Source organism: Euwallacea fornicatus, chromosome 4 (assembly GCF_040115645.1).
Source record: "Euwallacea fornicatus isolate EFF26 chromosome 4, ASM4011564v1, whole genome shotgun sequence".
In the NCBI taxonomy this organism is placed as follows: domain Eukaryota; kingdom Metazoa; phylum Arthropoda; class Insecta; order Coleoptera; family Curculionidae; genus Euwallacea; species Euwallacea fornicatus.
The window spans coordinates 4318056-4331210 of NC_089544.1; the positions used below are offsets into that span (position 1 = coordinate 4318056).

General features: G+C 32.0%; 2 protein-coding genes across 3 annotated transcripts in view; one reads left to right on the forward strand and one right to left on the reverse strand.

The window, feature by feature from the left end:
• The window catches only part of for (cGMP-dependent protein kinase for), a 132049-nt gene extending 122643 nt beyond the window's left edge, over positions 1-9406 (reverse strand). The window contains exon 1 of the mRNA XM_066281809.1: positions 9013-9406. The gene's annotated coding sequence lies outside the window, so the exon portion shown is untranslated. The remainder of the gene's footprint in view (positions 1-9012) is intronic.
• Positions 1-13155, forward strand: part of Drgx (Dorsal root ganglia homeobox) — a 190060-nt gene that overhangs the window by 112333 nt on the left and 64572 nt on the right. Inside the window, exon 1 of one of the 2 annotated variants that reach the window (XM_066281850.1) lies at positions 9933-10026. The exons of the other annotated variant lie outside the window; for it this stretch is intronic. The gene's annotated coding sequence lies outside the window, so the exon portion shown is untranslated. Of the gene's footprint in view, positions 1-9932; positions 10027-13155 lie in introns of those variants that run through there. 2 annotated transcript variants of the gene reach the window in all.

The following is a 13155-nucleotide window of genomic DNA, read 5'->3' on the forward strand; positions in this document are numbered from 1 at the left end:
CGTTGTGAGCATTACCTGCCTAATTGATCTGGTATGAATATGGTATGCCTATGTGATTGTGTAGCACGGCTTTCCCATCTTCTGATTACATACTGACCAAATAATATTTAAAAAAGAACATGAAATCTGAATTAACGTTTTTTTTTATATCACTAGGAAAACAATTTGTACACGACCACTTTGGTAATGAACCAATATTGTTGACTGAAGTTGAATAGGCGCTGTACTATAGTGTCAGAGGGCCGATGAAGAATTTGTGGGATATAAAGTCTTTATGCCCGCTGGCTATTTAGATCAGATACTCGGTTAGACATGTTGTTACGGTGATACCCACAAAATGATAAAATTTAATGGGAGCGCCACAAAGATTAAAGGTAAATTCTATGAAGTGAACTTCGAATCCTGTTTTTTACTTAAATTTATCCCTTTGGCATAAATTAAACAAGGGATGTTGATGATGGACTGTGAATAGGATAATAAGGAATGATAAATTCACACAAACTCACGCATTCAAATTTCATTGGCAAATTTTCTAGGATTGTCGACAAACAGTCGATTTATGTATGTTATTTTAGAATTGGTGGCAGTTCCATATTCACTGACTGTCAACTGATGCAAACTAACAATGCAAATAACAGCAAAACAAATACAAGAGTCTATGGGTGTCAATATGTTTTGATTAAGAACAACATGGAAATGTGATGAAAATTCTGAGGAATCTGAGGCCTCTATTTGTTCGAAAATTCGATATATTTGTTATAGAGAATGGCGCCTGGTTTCCTAACTAAACAATATTTTATTTAAGAAACTGGGTAATAAAGCACCACCATTCAACAATTTACTCTGATAGAAAGCAAACATGGAAAAACCTTGAATTTTCAATCATCTGATATAAGTTATGTAAGTAATGGTTGGAATAATAGAACAGTTTTGATTACCACTATTACTGGGTCTTATTTATACTAATGTTTTTATTTATAAACTCGAATGTAAATGTTTATGTTTTGCACCCCAATTAAAGACTTTGCAACTATTAGAAAAATCAAGCGAAAAATAAACGTTTTTTGAAAACAATTTGTGACGTGGTTGTGTTATTAAAGTAACATTATATGCAATTTAATGTCGGTTGGTAGCGCAACAACAAAGTTTTACATAAAATGAATGTGACCTTTCAGTTAATGCCGTACAATAATAGAGTAACCTGTGCGTTTAACATTTCTTTTTACAACTATTACAGACTTAAATTGCAGTTACGAGACAATTTATGCTTTTGCGTTTGGTCTACGGCGATTTAAATTTGCAATTGATATATTGGAACAGTCGGGAAGTTGGAACTGTAAAAGATAGATGATCGATTTATTATGGGTTTCGAGAGCGTTTGTGAAATTGAAAAGAGGTTTTTTTCGCAATATTTCGGTTGTTCGAAGTCCTACTTTACAAAATCCAAAATACTCAAATTTCTATTTTTTGATTACAAAAATGGTAATTCAAGTCGCCGGCACGGTCGTAATATTACAATAATCGCTCTTAATAATTACACTAATATTTATCAAATATCTTCTTTTGCCACGGCGTTAGTGTCGTTTTCATGTGGTTTTCGTAATTTCAAAAACCATGAAAAATTAATCATCAAACTAATAGCCTTAGAACGCACTAAATTAAATAGTAACGGTGTATGAGAAGTCTTTAAGGGAAAATACTTTAAAGCCTAATTTTGAGTTATTTTCATTTTTAAACATATCTGTTTTGAGATATTACAACTTGGTCTGTTAATAAAATTGTTTATTAACAAATTTATTCAACAAAGCATAAATATAGCGAATTTCCCACCGCGGAGATGTAATAAGCTAAGACGACGAATTTGAATTTTTGCTAAATAAAACATATAATTTAAAGTAGCTTAAACTTATAAGTTAAAGGCTAACGTAAAACAGGCCGTAAAGTGGCACTATTACTACCCAGGCTATAAAATAACACTTTCACTGGCTAAGTATTAAAGTGACACTTAGCGTTCAATAAAGTTACTTTGCCACACGCATTGGCGAGTTTAAAATAGCATTTCACCGCACATATGCAGTTAAAAGTTTTATCTCGCGTAAACGAAATAGACATGGGTCGGTGTAAAAAATTTGAAACTAATGTGCTCGCTGCAAGACTTATCGCACGCAGGTTATGCGGGCGATAAACATTTTTGCAAACCTTTGTTTGCCTAATTGGAAAATTAGCAGAAGTTCAGATCTTAATTATGAAAAGTATCACAGCTGAATAACTAATTCGAGTAAAACGGCATCTACCGTGGGATTAAAATTTCAACAGCTAAAGTCTTATGTTCCGGGTTAAAGAAGAACTTGCTTTATATACGTATTGCATTATAAAAATTATACTATAACTATTTTGCTTGTTAGGTCGCTCATTAGTTTAATAAATCGGCCTGGATTTAATAATTTCATAAATGTACTCAACTACTCCTAATTAAATTGATATATCTCGTTAGCGCTCCAATCTTATTTTTTTCCATCCATATCTCCTTTGCACACGGTCGTGAAACAAAATCATCAAAGAAAATTTTTCCAAGAGATCCATTTAATAAAAAAAACAACTAATACATTGTTCTTCAATTTTTTGGTTGATACTAATAAGCCACTGATTTTCACCGAATTATGTTTATTCATATAGTAATTGGAGAGCATTAATCGTCTCTTTTAACTTACTACTCTTACTTACATATAGAGAACCAAAAGTCCTGCATAAATTCGTTAAAAATTGAAGGAACTGTTTTTAATTAAAATGTTACAACACGTTAAATATTGTATTTAATTGTGTTTTTTTTTTATGTAAAAGACATACATATGTATATAAGGTGTTCTATTTAAAGCTGTGATTAAAATTTGCTCAAAAACGATACGTTATATGAAAAAAATTTTAAATAAAAGTTGTCCGGTAAAGAGGAGGACATGTTATGAAGATAGTGACTTTTAGCCAAAAAGTAATTTTAACATCATTTCAACGGCAATTTTTTTCCAAATAGCAACCACGAATCTTTTTACAGATCTTTATAGACCTTCAAAAAATGAATATCTTTAAATTGAACAATTTTTTTATTAGACGTTTTGTTATGGTGTTATTCTTGATTTTTTCCAATACTTGGGATAGCCGAAATTATTGCATTTTTTTTCTAAAAAAGTTTTGCAATTCATATTTTGTTTAAAATCCACAATAATCCTTCTATCTAATAAACAAAAAATATTTCTATAAAAAAATATAATTTCTTAAATTTTCTCTTGTTAGAGTCTACCTTATAGCAAGGTTTAAAGGAAATCGATATTCTTTTTTCAACATTCAATCTAATTATTTTGTGTGAATTTATTAAAGAATTATTCTTTTCGCTTCAAAATTCGATAATTGAAATGGATCGCTACACTTTGGATGAAAAAATTAGAACTGGTTTTTATTTATGAAAAGGCTGGAAGATATGTTAGTCGAGCAATAGAACTGTGTGCTGAAAGATTTATAAATGAAAAAGTTCCCTGTTGGAAGAATTTTAACAGTGTCATTAAAAATTTCAAATAAACGAAAACCGTTGGAAGCACAAAAAAGCAATCGCTCCCGAAATGCAACACATGAAGGCAATCTAATAGCAGTTCTTGCAGCTGTTGCCTTCGATTCCCATGTAAGTCCTCGTCAAATTGCTGCTGACTCAGGAATATCAAGTGTTCAAAGAATTTTAAAAGTGAATAAATACCAGTCTTACCACATCTCTTTACATTAGGAACTCCATGGGCGTGATTTTGGAAACTGAGTCAATTTTTGTAATTAGGCAAAGCAGCAATTAAATCAAAATGCGAATTTCTTCTTCAACGTTTTGTTTTCAAATGAATCCACATCCACTGCACCATGGTGAAGTGAATCGCCATAATCTGCATTTTTGTAGTGGTGTAAACCCACACTGGCTTAGAGAAGTTGAACAACAAAGATCATGGCAGTGAATGTATGGTGCGGTACTATTGGAGAATATTTAATTAGACCTTCCTTCATTGAAGGAAACTTGAATGGAGAAATGTACCGCAATTTCTTGCATAATAATCTTCCGGAATTGTTAGGAAATGTTCCACTTGCATTATTGATTAGACGGGTGATGTGGTATCAGCATGACGGCTGTCCAGTCAATTTTTCGAGACCGTCTCATGAGGTTTTGGATGAAATGCGTCCAGATCGATGGATTGGATAAGACAGTTCAGTAAACTGGCCTCCTAGGTCCCCTGATCTGACCTTACCATATTTTTCCCTCTGGGTTTTTTTTAAGTACAAAGTTTGTGCAGAAGTACCAACAACTGCACACGACATGAAAAGGAGAATTGAAAATGCGTGTCAATTGATAAACGGGAAGATATTGCGCAGAGTAAACAATTCTATTCGTATAGGAGTTGAGACGTGTTTGGAATAGGAAGGGCATTTTTTTGAATATTTGTTTCCATAAGTTTCTCAAATCAGGATTTTAAATTGTTTTGCTAAATTAAAAAAACATTTTTAAAAATATTTTTTTTTTATTAGATAGAAAGATTGTTGAGTTTTAAACAGAATATGCATGGCAAAACTTTTCTAGAAAAAAAGATGCCATAATTTCGACTATCTCAAACATGGGACAAAAATTAAAGATAATTCTGCAGAAAAACTTCTAATAAAAAGTTGTTCAAATAAAAGATATTCATTTTTTGAAGATTTATAAGGAACTGTAAAAAAAATACGGGATTGCCATTTGAAAAAAAAATTGCTCTTGAAAAAAATGACGTTTTTTGCTAAAAGACACTATCTTCGTGACATGTCCCTCTCTTTATCCGACAACTTTCATTTGAAACTTTTTCCATTCAACGTACCGTTTTTGAGTTTTTTGAGAAATTCCGAATATGTTTCATGTAACATATCCGTGTCTAAATTCAATAGTTTTCGAAACAAATCACAAAACAATAAAAATAATAATAAAACTACAAATGTATTAATACTTAAAAAATAACACTATAACTACTATAATTTAATGTATTAAACGTTTGAACTCATGCCCCGTTGACATAATTCTAACTTGAACTAACCAGCCAGTGGGCAAATTCAAACACCTTAAGGATTGTTTCTATCGCTTGGGAACGTATTTGTTAAGTTTCTTGAACAATTTTATTTTTTAACTCTTCTATATTGTTGGATTTATTTAAATACACCCTGTGTTTGAGAAAATCTCATGAAAAAAAATCCATAGGGGTGTGGTCAGGTGATCTACCGGGCCACTGTAATTGTCATATTGCGATATTTCAATAATTGGTGAATTTGACACGGGTATGTTACATGAATTTATTATAGGCATAACCCTATATACAAGTTAGTTACGTTAAAAAACGCACAACAAAAAACAATATTTGTTGTGTTCCAGCATTTTCATAAAAAATATTTTTTTCTATTTTTAAACGAATTTATGTGGAGCTTGTGGCCGTCTATGTATATTTTCTGCAATGTTCCTGTCTATAAATTGGTAATAGATTTTCAAACACCTACGGGTGTTTATCATTCTAATCATATATTTAAATCAAAAGTTACGCCACGCATAACAATAATTGAAATTAACTTCTAATGAAAGGCAACACAAAGACGTTATGTGTATATATGTTTGTTTTGTAACAGGATTTTTATAGTACCTTACACAAAGTTGAAAGTATCAGTTTTTTCAATTTATTAAAAATCTTGGGTTCCTTCAAAGGCAGATGTGTTTCTCTGTATAAATAATACACTGTGGTAATATCCGAATTTGACAAATGAGGGAAAGAAAATTTAGTTAATGTATAATTTTGGAAGACGAAAAACATTTAAAATAAAAATGAAAATTGGTGCCTAAAAAGCATTGTCCTATAAATTAATCTAATTCAGAGTTACCTATTTGCATAGAGGAATATCTGTTAAATTTCGTACGTCAGTAATCTAAAAAAGTACGGAAATCGATATAGGAATACCTTCATAGAAAATTAAATGAAATATAGGTGGTTTAATTTGTAAATAAAATATTTTGATTTGACTCAACTTAACGAGAGACCTTACCTAGGTATCCAGCTTTATGTGTATATGTAATAGTACACTAAAAGTAAAGTTTTCCTAAAATATTCATATCGAATCCGGTATAGGGTAGACAAATTTCGAGGTCTATTTAGGCTAATGAAATAAACCCTAAAAAAGAACGAATAGAGCATTCTCGGTGTTTTTTTGAAGGCAAGTTCAATGGGGTGATAAAAAATTTTCAATCTTCTCCTATTTTTGAGTTAAAAGCGAAAATTTGATTTTGGCCATTCTTTATTAACTCTCGTCATTTTCTTATTATGTTAGCACTATAAATATACGGTGGTGAGAAAGGAAATAGAATATTTTTCAAATTTTTATTCACAGCTTTTAGAAATAGCTACAGTTTCTAAATTCCGGCTTAAAATATTTCTTAGGTTATGTGGGTCAAATATACACTGTTCCTGATATAGTTGCTATCAATGTTCAATTTTCTTGATCTATTGTATTTTTTTTTTTTAACTATGGGATATTTTGTTTTATGTGATTTATTTGCCTTTAGTTTAATTCGGGTCCCAACAAGTTGCTATAATTTAAATGTATTGGACCACAATTATGGCTAAACAAGTTTATTTTTCAATTTAGCTTAGACACAAAATAATTGAGCTGTATCAACTTGGTCATATAATATTTAAATTTTTTGCCATTTTGGTGCCTTGTCTAAGATTTAAAATAAATTTTGCAATCAGGGTGATGTTTAAAACCGTAGTAAGTCCGGACGTCCCAGAAAAAACACATTCAAAATAAATCACCACACAATTTAATCTTGAACCTGCTAATAGAAGTATAAGAAATCGTTTAATGGCTGCAGAGCTGTATGGTACAGTCGCTGTCAAAAAACCTCTGCTCTCGAAGACAAATAGGATGGCCCGTGTGAAATTTGCAAAATCTCACTTGGCAAGGACTACTGAAAAATGGCATAACGTTCTTTAGAGTGACAAGAGTAAGTTTAACTGGTTTGGTTCTGATAGTAGAGCTTGTGAGATGCCCAGTGGGAGAAAGGTTCAATAGTAAATGTCAAATTCCTTCTGTGAAACACGGTGGTGGAAGTATAATGGTCCGGAAGTGTGTTTCTTGGTGCAAAATTGAACCGTTGGTTCTGGTAGAAGGAAAAATGGATCGTTATCGATATCCGCAAATCTTAGAGAATACATGTTAGAATTTGTTAAAGAAGAGATGCCGCTTCGTTGGATCTTTCAATAGGATTCACGATTCGTGGCACACATCAAAAATTGTAAAGGACTGATTTTTAACGAAAAATATGACTGTACTTGAGTGGCCTTTCCAATCTCCTGATTTTAATCCTATTGAGCATTTGTGGAAAACTATAATATTGGATCGAAAAATTAGATTAAAAATAATTAAAAACAAAACAAAGCTTCTTCAAACTATCCAGGAAGAATGGTAGAAAATTTCCGTGGATACTTTACAAACGCCTGTCGATTCTATACGTAGGAGATGTCAAGCGATTGTAGCAGCTAAAGCTTTGCTACAAAGTGTCGAATTACCGTAAGTATTTAATATTTTTTTATGAAGATGAAATAATATTCCACGCTTTTTTCCAGGAAAATTTGTTTTCGTCATTAAAAAATTTATAATAGTTATCCATTTAGAAAAGTACTTGTTAATTGATTCCCTAATCATAAAATAATTTTTTGCATATTTTGTTTAAATTAAGCTTGCATTTAATCTTAATTATTTATAAAAGATAAAATATTCCATTTTTTTTCACTAATGTAGACATCGCATTATGACACTTTTTTCAGTAGGTTAGTAAGAAAAACTTTTTTTTAAACATATAAATTACTTGCTCTAGGCATCATTGGAAATAGCATTTTTTCCCTTCAAAAAGAACTATGATATACTGGAACTAGTATGGGCGGAAGTTACTCTTTTTACAAAAACAACTTTCTAATTTTTGACAAATATAACGGATTACTTATCTATATCGCGCTTTGTTGGTTGTTTACTTAATTGACTATATAACGATTTTTTAATTAAATTTTTCTGTGTTAAAAAAACTCTATTTATGAAAAAATATCTAAAAAAATCTTATGTCCTAGATGTTTCTGCTAAAATATGTCTCTTTTCTGGAGTTTCCTTGTGAAATCGTAATACCAAATGAATTTTATTTGCAGATAAGACTATTTGCATCAGCGAATGTTTCCTTTATTTTCGATATTATTACTATGACAGTGAGAAATCCATCAGCCAAATTTGATATTCCAACAATGCAATACTGATAACTCATTGTTATTCTGAACCAATAACTGGCGAATTACAGCGATAATTCTTTAAAGACTTAATCCTAGATTTTACTGATAAAAATCAAATTGATGGAAGTAGTACGAATGTGAAAATGGACACATTTTTAGTGTTTTGCATTTACTAACTATCACCATGAGTGGAAAGATCCATGGAGAAAGGAGAAGCCATTTTGGAGAGTAGGTAATTATCTGCGTATGCATCAAAAAATATCTTTTTAACAAAATCTGTGGAGTCACTCAGATAATATGGGTGCTCTTATAATAATTAATTAATATAAACATTGTACATTTCTCTATAGTAAAACTAATTAATAAGCTTTCATCGTACACAATCAGAACTAATGTGACCAACACATGCAGCTATTCCATTAATTGTTTTAAGTACCTAGACAGGTACCTACCTGCTCCATGCGAGCCGATTAAGTCTAATGAATGCACCGACCTACGACAATAAGTACCTACGTAATTCAAAGATTATTCATGTATGGTTTATTCAATAAATCCATCCGCTCCGTTGTTGCTTTGATTATTATTGTGTTTAGCTTCCTTCGTGGTTTTATACCTGCCAAGGATTGTATTTTACTCAGTATTTTAGTATTCATTGATACCTACTTATATTTTTACGCCTAAGGGAAAACAATCTTCCACCTACCTATGAAAGGAAGCAGAAGCGAGACCTAGGAATTTCTTAATAAAAAAACAAGCACAATTTCCGAACACTAAAAGGTTTTAAAAATATCCAACAAACTACAGCACAATCGTAACGAACACACAGTCTAAAACTACACGTGGACCGTTTCCATGTAAACAACGTATTCACGTGGTGGTACCGATTTCCATTAAAGTTCCACTTTGCGGACCAAATTACGCAAGTTCCGCGGATCCATGTTCGATCAGTTTCCTTGTGGAAATGGTCAAACAATGCCCTTTCAACCGTCACATAGTTTGTTTGTGTTGAATGAGTTTATATTGAATGAAAACGATGAACAAGTCGTACTAAAACCTCGCTAGCCGGTCACAGTCAACCCGCGAGTTGTTCGTTTGGTTTTAGATGCGATTATTGTTGTACCGGCGTTGTTGCCATAGTTGCTTCAATTCCTATATAGAACGCCTATTGACTGTGCAAATACCTAGATCGGATCGGTGCTATGGTACTACCAAGGTATCGAGGGTATTATCAATCTGAAGCGTTGGTCAGCTTAGATAGGCGAGAATGGGGTTTACTGAGGGATGTAAGAATGAAAAAAATGACGAGTTTGGTGGAAAATTGCGATTCCAGGGGTATAATACTTGTAAGGGGCGTCATAACTTGTAAATGTAATTTTTTTAAACTAATTTGTCTGCAGCTAATATCGATATATTTTATCATTATATAATTTATCAACAAGACCTATATATCCAAAAATCTCCACACATGCCTTTCCGTTTTAAGCAAAATTTTTCCAATATTCTTCAAAGGAAAATCTTCGGACTATTAATGTCGTGCATGCGCACGGGCGAAACGTCATTATACACGAGTGTAAGCTTTAGCACACCATCGCAACAGCACAAGTGTGTTATTGCGCATTATTGTTTCACTTACGGTGCATAAAACTTTTGCTCACGTTACATTCTATCACAGAAAATTAATGTATAAAGCAAGTGCCCAAATAGACGGTATTCAAAGGTAAATAGTTATATTTAAAACTTTTTCATTTTTACCAGCAGCATCTACAGTTATTAGAGTCTGTTATATGCTTGGAAAGTTCTTTTAATTGTGATACTGTGACACTTATTTACATCTCTGAATAATAATAAGAAATATCTTCAACCGACTAATATAAATATACAGTTGAGGACAAAAGTATGGACTATTTTTTGAAACGACATTTTTTTAGTAATCATTTTTGTGATTGTCCTTAAAGTTTGTTGATAAGGTATCTTCCTAAATTGACAGTACAATATTTGGCTTAGGAATATTGTTTTTAAAAAAGTTGTTATTAAAAATAATTTTTTCGTTGGGCCAAACTATGAAATACGATGTAGTATTGTCGTTTATGAGAACATTATCAGTGGTTCAGTCCGATTGTGTGGTGCATTTGACACGAAATATGACAAAGGAAAAGTATTTTTCGGAAGATTTTCGAATTTCAATAGTCCAAATGTCACGTGATGGCAAAAAGCCAGGGGACTGGCTCGAAAATTTTAAGAAAATTTGGCATTTATGGGAATGTAAAAGATGTCCTAAAACTTGAAAGTCCACGAAGGACGAATACCACTACCGATCGACGGATTAAAAATATATCATGTGCAAATCCTGGAAAGTCATCCAGGATTATAACGCCAGAATTCACTAATAATAGTGACATCAATATAAACGATCTCCTTGTACGTCGTCGATTGTGTGAAATGAGATTAGTAGGCAGAATTGCAGTGAAGAAGTCCTTAATTTCTAAGAATAATAGAAGAACCAGTACTAAATTTACTCAAGAATATTCGTTTTAGTCACCTTCAAAGTGGAGTATTATTCTTTACAGTGATGAAATTAAAGTTAATATTTATATATATTTTAATTCTGATGGGAAAAGTTATGTTCGTCAACCTGTGGGGATTAGGTTGGATCCCAACTATCATAAACTAACAGTGAAACATTATAGTAAAAGCATAATGGTGCGAGGATGTTTTTCTCGATCCGGTGTTGGACAATTAGTCAAAATTAGGGGAGTTATGGATCGGTTTCAATACAATGCCATCCTTGGGACCCATATGCTGTCACTTGCTGATGAAGATATGCCTTTACTTTGGCGTTTCCAGCAGAACAACCACCCTAAACGTTCATCCCGATTAGTAAAAAATTCGCTGATTGATAATAATATTCTCAAATTAGAGTGTCCGTCTCAGTCGCCGGATCTGAATCCGATTGAGCATTTCTGGGAATACTTAAAACGAAAAATTCGAGACAGGAATGAGTCCAACCGGGATGAGTTGTAGAAAGTCGTACAGGAAGAATAACTAAAAATTCCTATTTTCATTTGTGAAAATTTAATCGATTTATGCACCGTCAATATCAGGCTGTTATCAACTCGAAAGAATATACCATAAAATGTTAATTTATTTAAGGTTTTGTATTGATTATGATAGATTTTGCGAAGTGTTCCATTTTTTTGTCCAGCATAATTTATTATGTTTATTTTTTTATAATCAACTATTTTGATGTAAAACTATATTGGATTTAAAATATTCTATACTTTTGACTACAATTGTACGTTCACACCATAAGATCCCATTTATGTTATAGTTGTCTACTCATACCTGGTTACGGGTTCGTTTACCCAGATATGGATGCATGTAAGATCGAATTCGTAAAGGAGAAGAAAGAGGAGGGGGGGGGGGTGCTGTAAAAATATATACCTGAAGATTTTTTTATGTGCTATGAGGAGCAGGAAGCATAACTTGTCACCTAAATACATTGTTGCATGAGAAACTGACTAAATATATCGATTAAATGAAGCCGGAGATAGCTTGACCTTAAAATTATTAAAGGGGTCTAATTAGAAGAGATTAATTGGGGGGGGGGGGGGGGGTAACTACCCCTCAAAGGTAATTTAGTTGCGGTTTGTTTATTTACAAGGGTTTGGCGTTAAAATTATTCAAAGAGAAGATTAGTCCATTTGCGGAAAATAGAGGTCGTTTAGCTGTAGACAAAGTTTACTTACGTACTAGCATATAATGATCATCATTCGCACAGAAGAGTTAGGCCACTTTCTTTGGTGGCACTGCAAGGAAATGAATTCGAGAAAAATCAATCAACTTATATAAAATCCTATTATTTATAACTATTTTGAAGAAAGTTTTAAAAGAGTACAGAAAAAAGAAGGCACGTACAAGAAAATATTATTCATATACAAGATGTTCCTTAATGATGTGCGGATATTTTAGGTTGAGTTTTTACAAGAAAAAGTTATGATAGTTTGTTATATAAGCTGGTACAAAAATGCTCTGTTACGAAAATACAGTTTTAGAAAAAAAATGAGTATTAATGAATATTTCAAAAGTCGCTTGACATATTTCAATGAAATTTGGTATGTAAAGACGGTTTATAAAGGGGCATTAATTGCAGTAAAAATATGCGTTTTAATACAAACTTATTTAAAATTATTCTCACATGACAAATAAAACAATAAAAAATTTAACACATTATGGGTTGATGTAATGAAATATGAATTATAAAAATTATGAAAATTATAAAAAGTACTTCTATTATAAAAAGCTTACTACGTTTACTAAGTTTCATTTTGATGTCCATGGAATCGTAAAAACTCATTTGTCTGGTAAACAGTCTATCCCAATGAGATAAATAAAATGACCTTTTTTATTTAAAAATATGCACAGTTCAGTAATTTGATTTCAAAAACAAAAAAATGTCAAAACCAAAAAATTAGGGCAACATTTATGTGGGAGAACCCCTCTATATAACGCCCCTGACTAAAATCTCTAATTATTAACAAAAAAAAGGTTTTCCCATTTCAATTTGTTAAGGTATGCCAAATTAAATAATTTTAACGCAAACCGTTTCAAAAATATTGCGGAAAAGCCACTAGAGTTCTCCCTCTGAGGGGTTCTAGCCCTTTTAAGGAGCAATTTTTGGGATATTATTATTATCACTAGAATCGCCTTCCAAAATATTTCTACAATTACGTTCGGACACCCCATATATTAACTTGGGTACCAACAGGTGGTCTGTGCATCATTGCTTATTAACATGCTCTGATTGTGACTGTCACAAATTAGTTATTACAGTATTTGCATATATTAA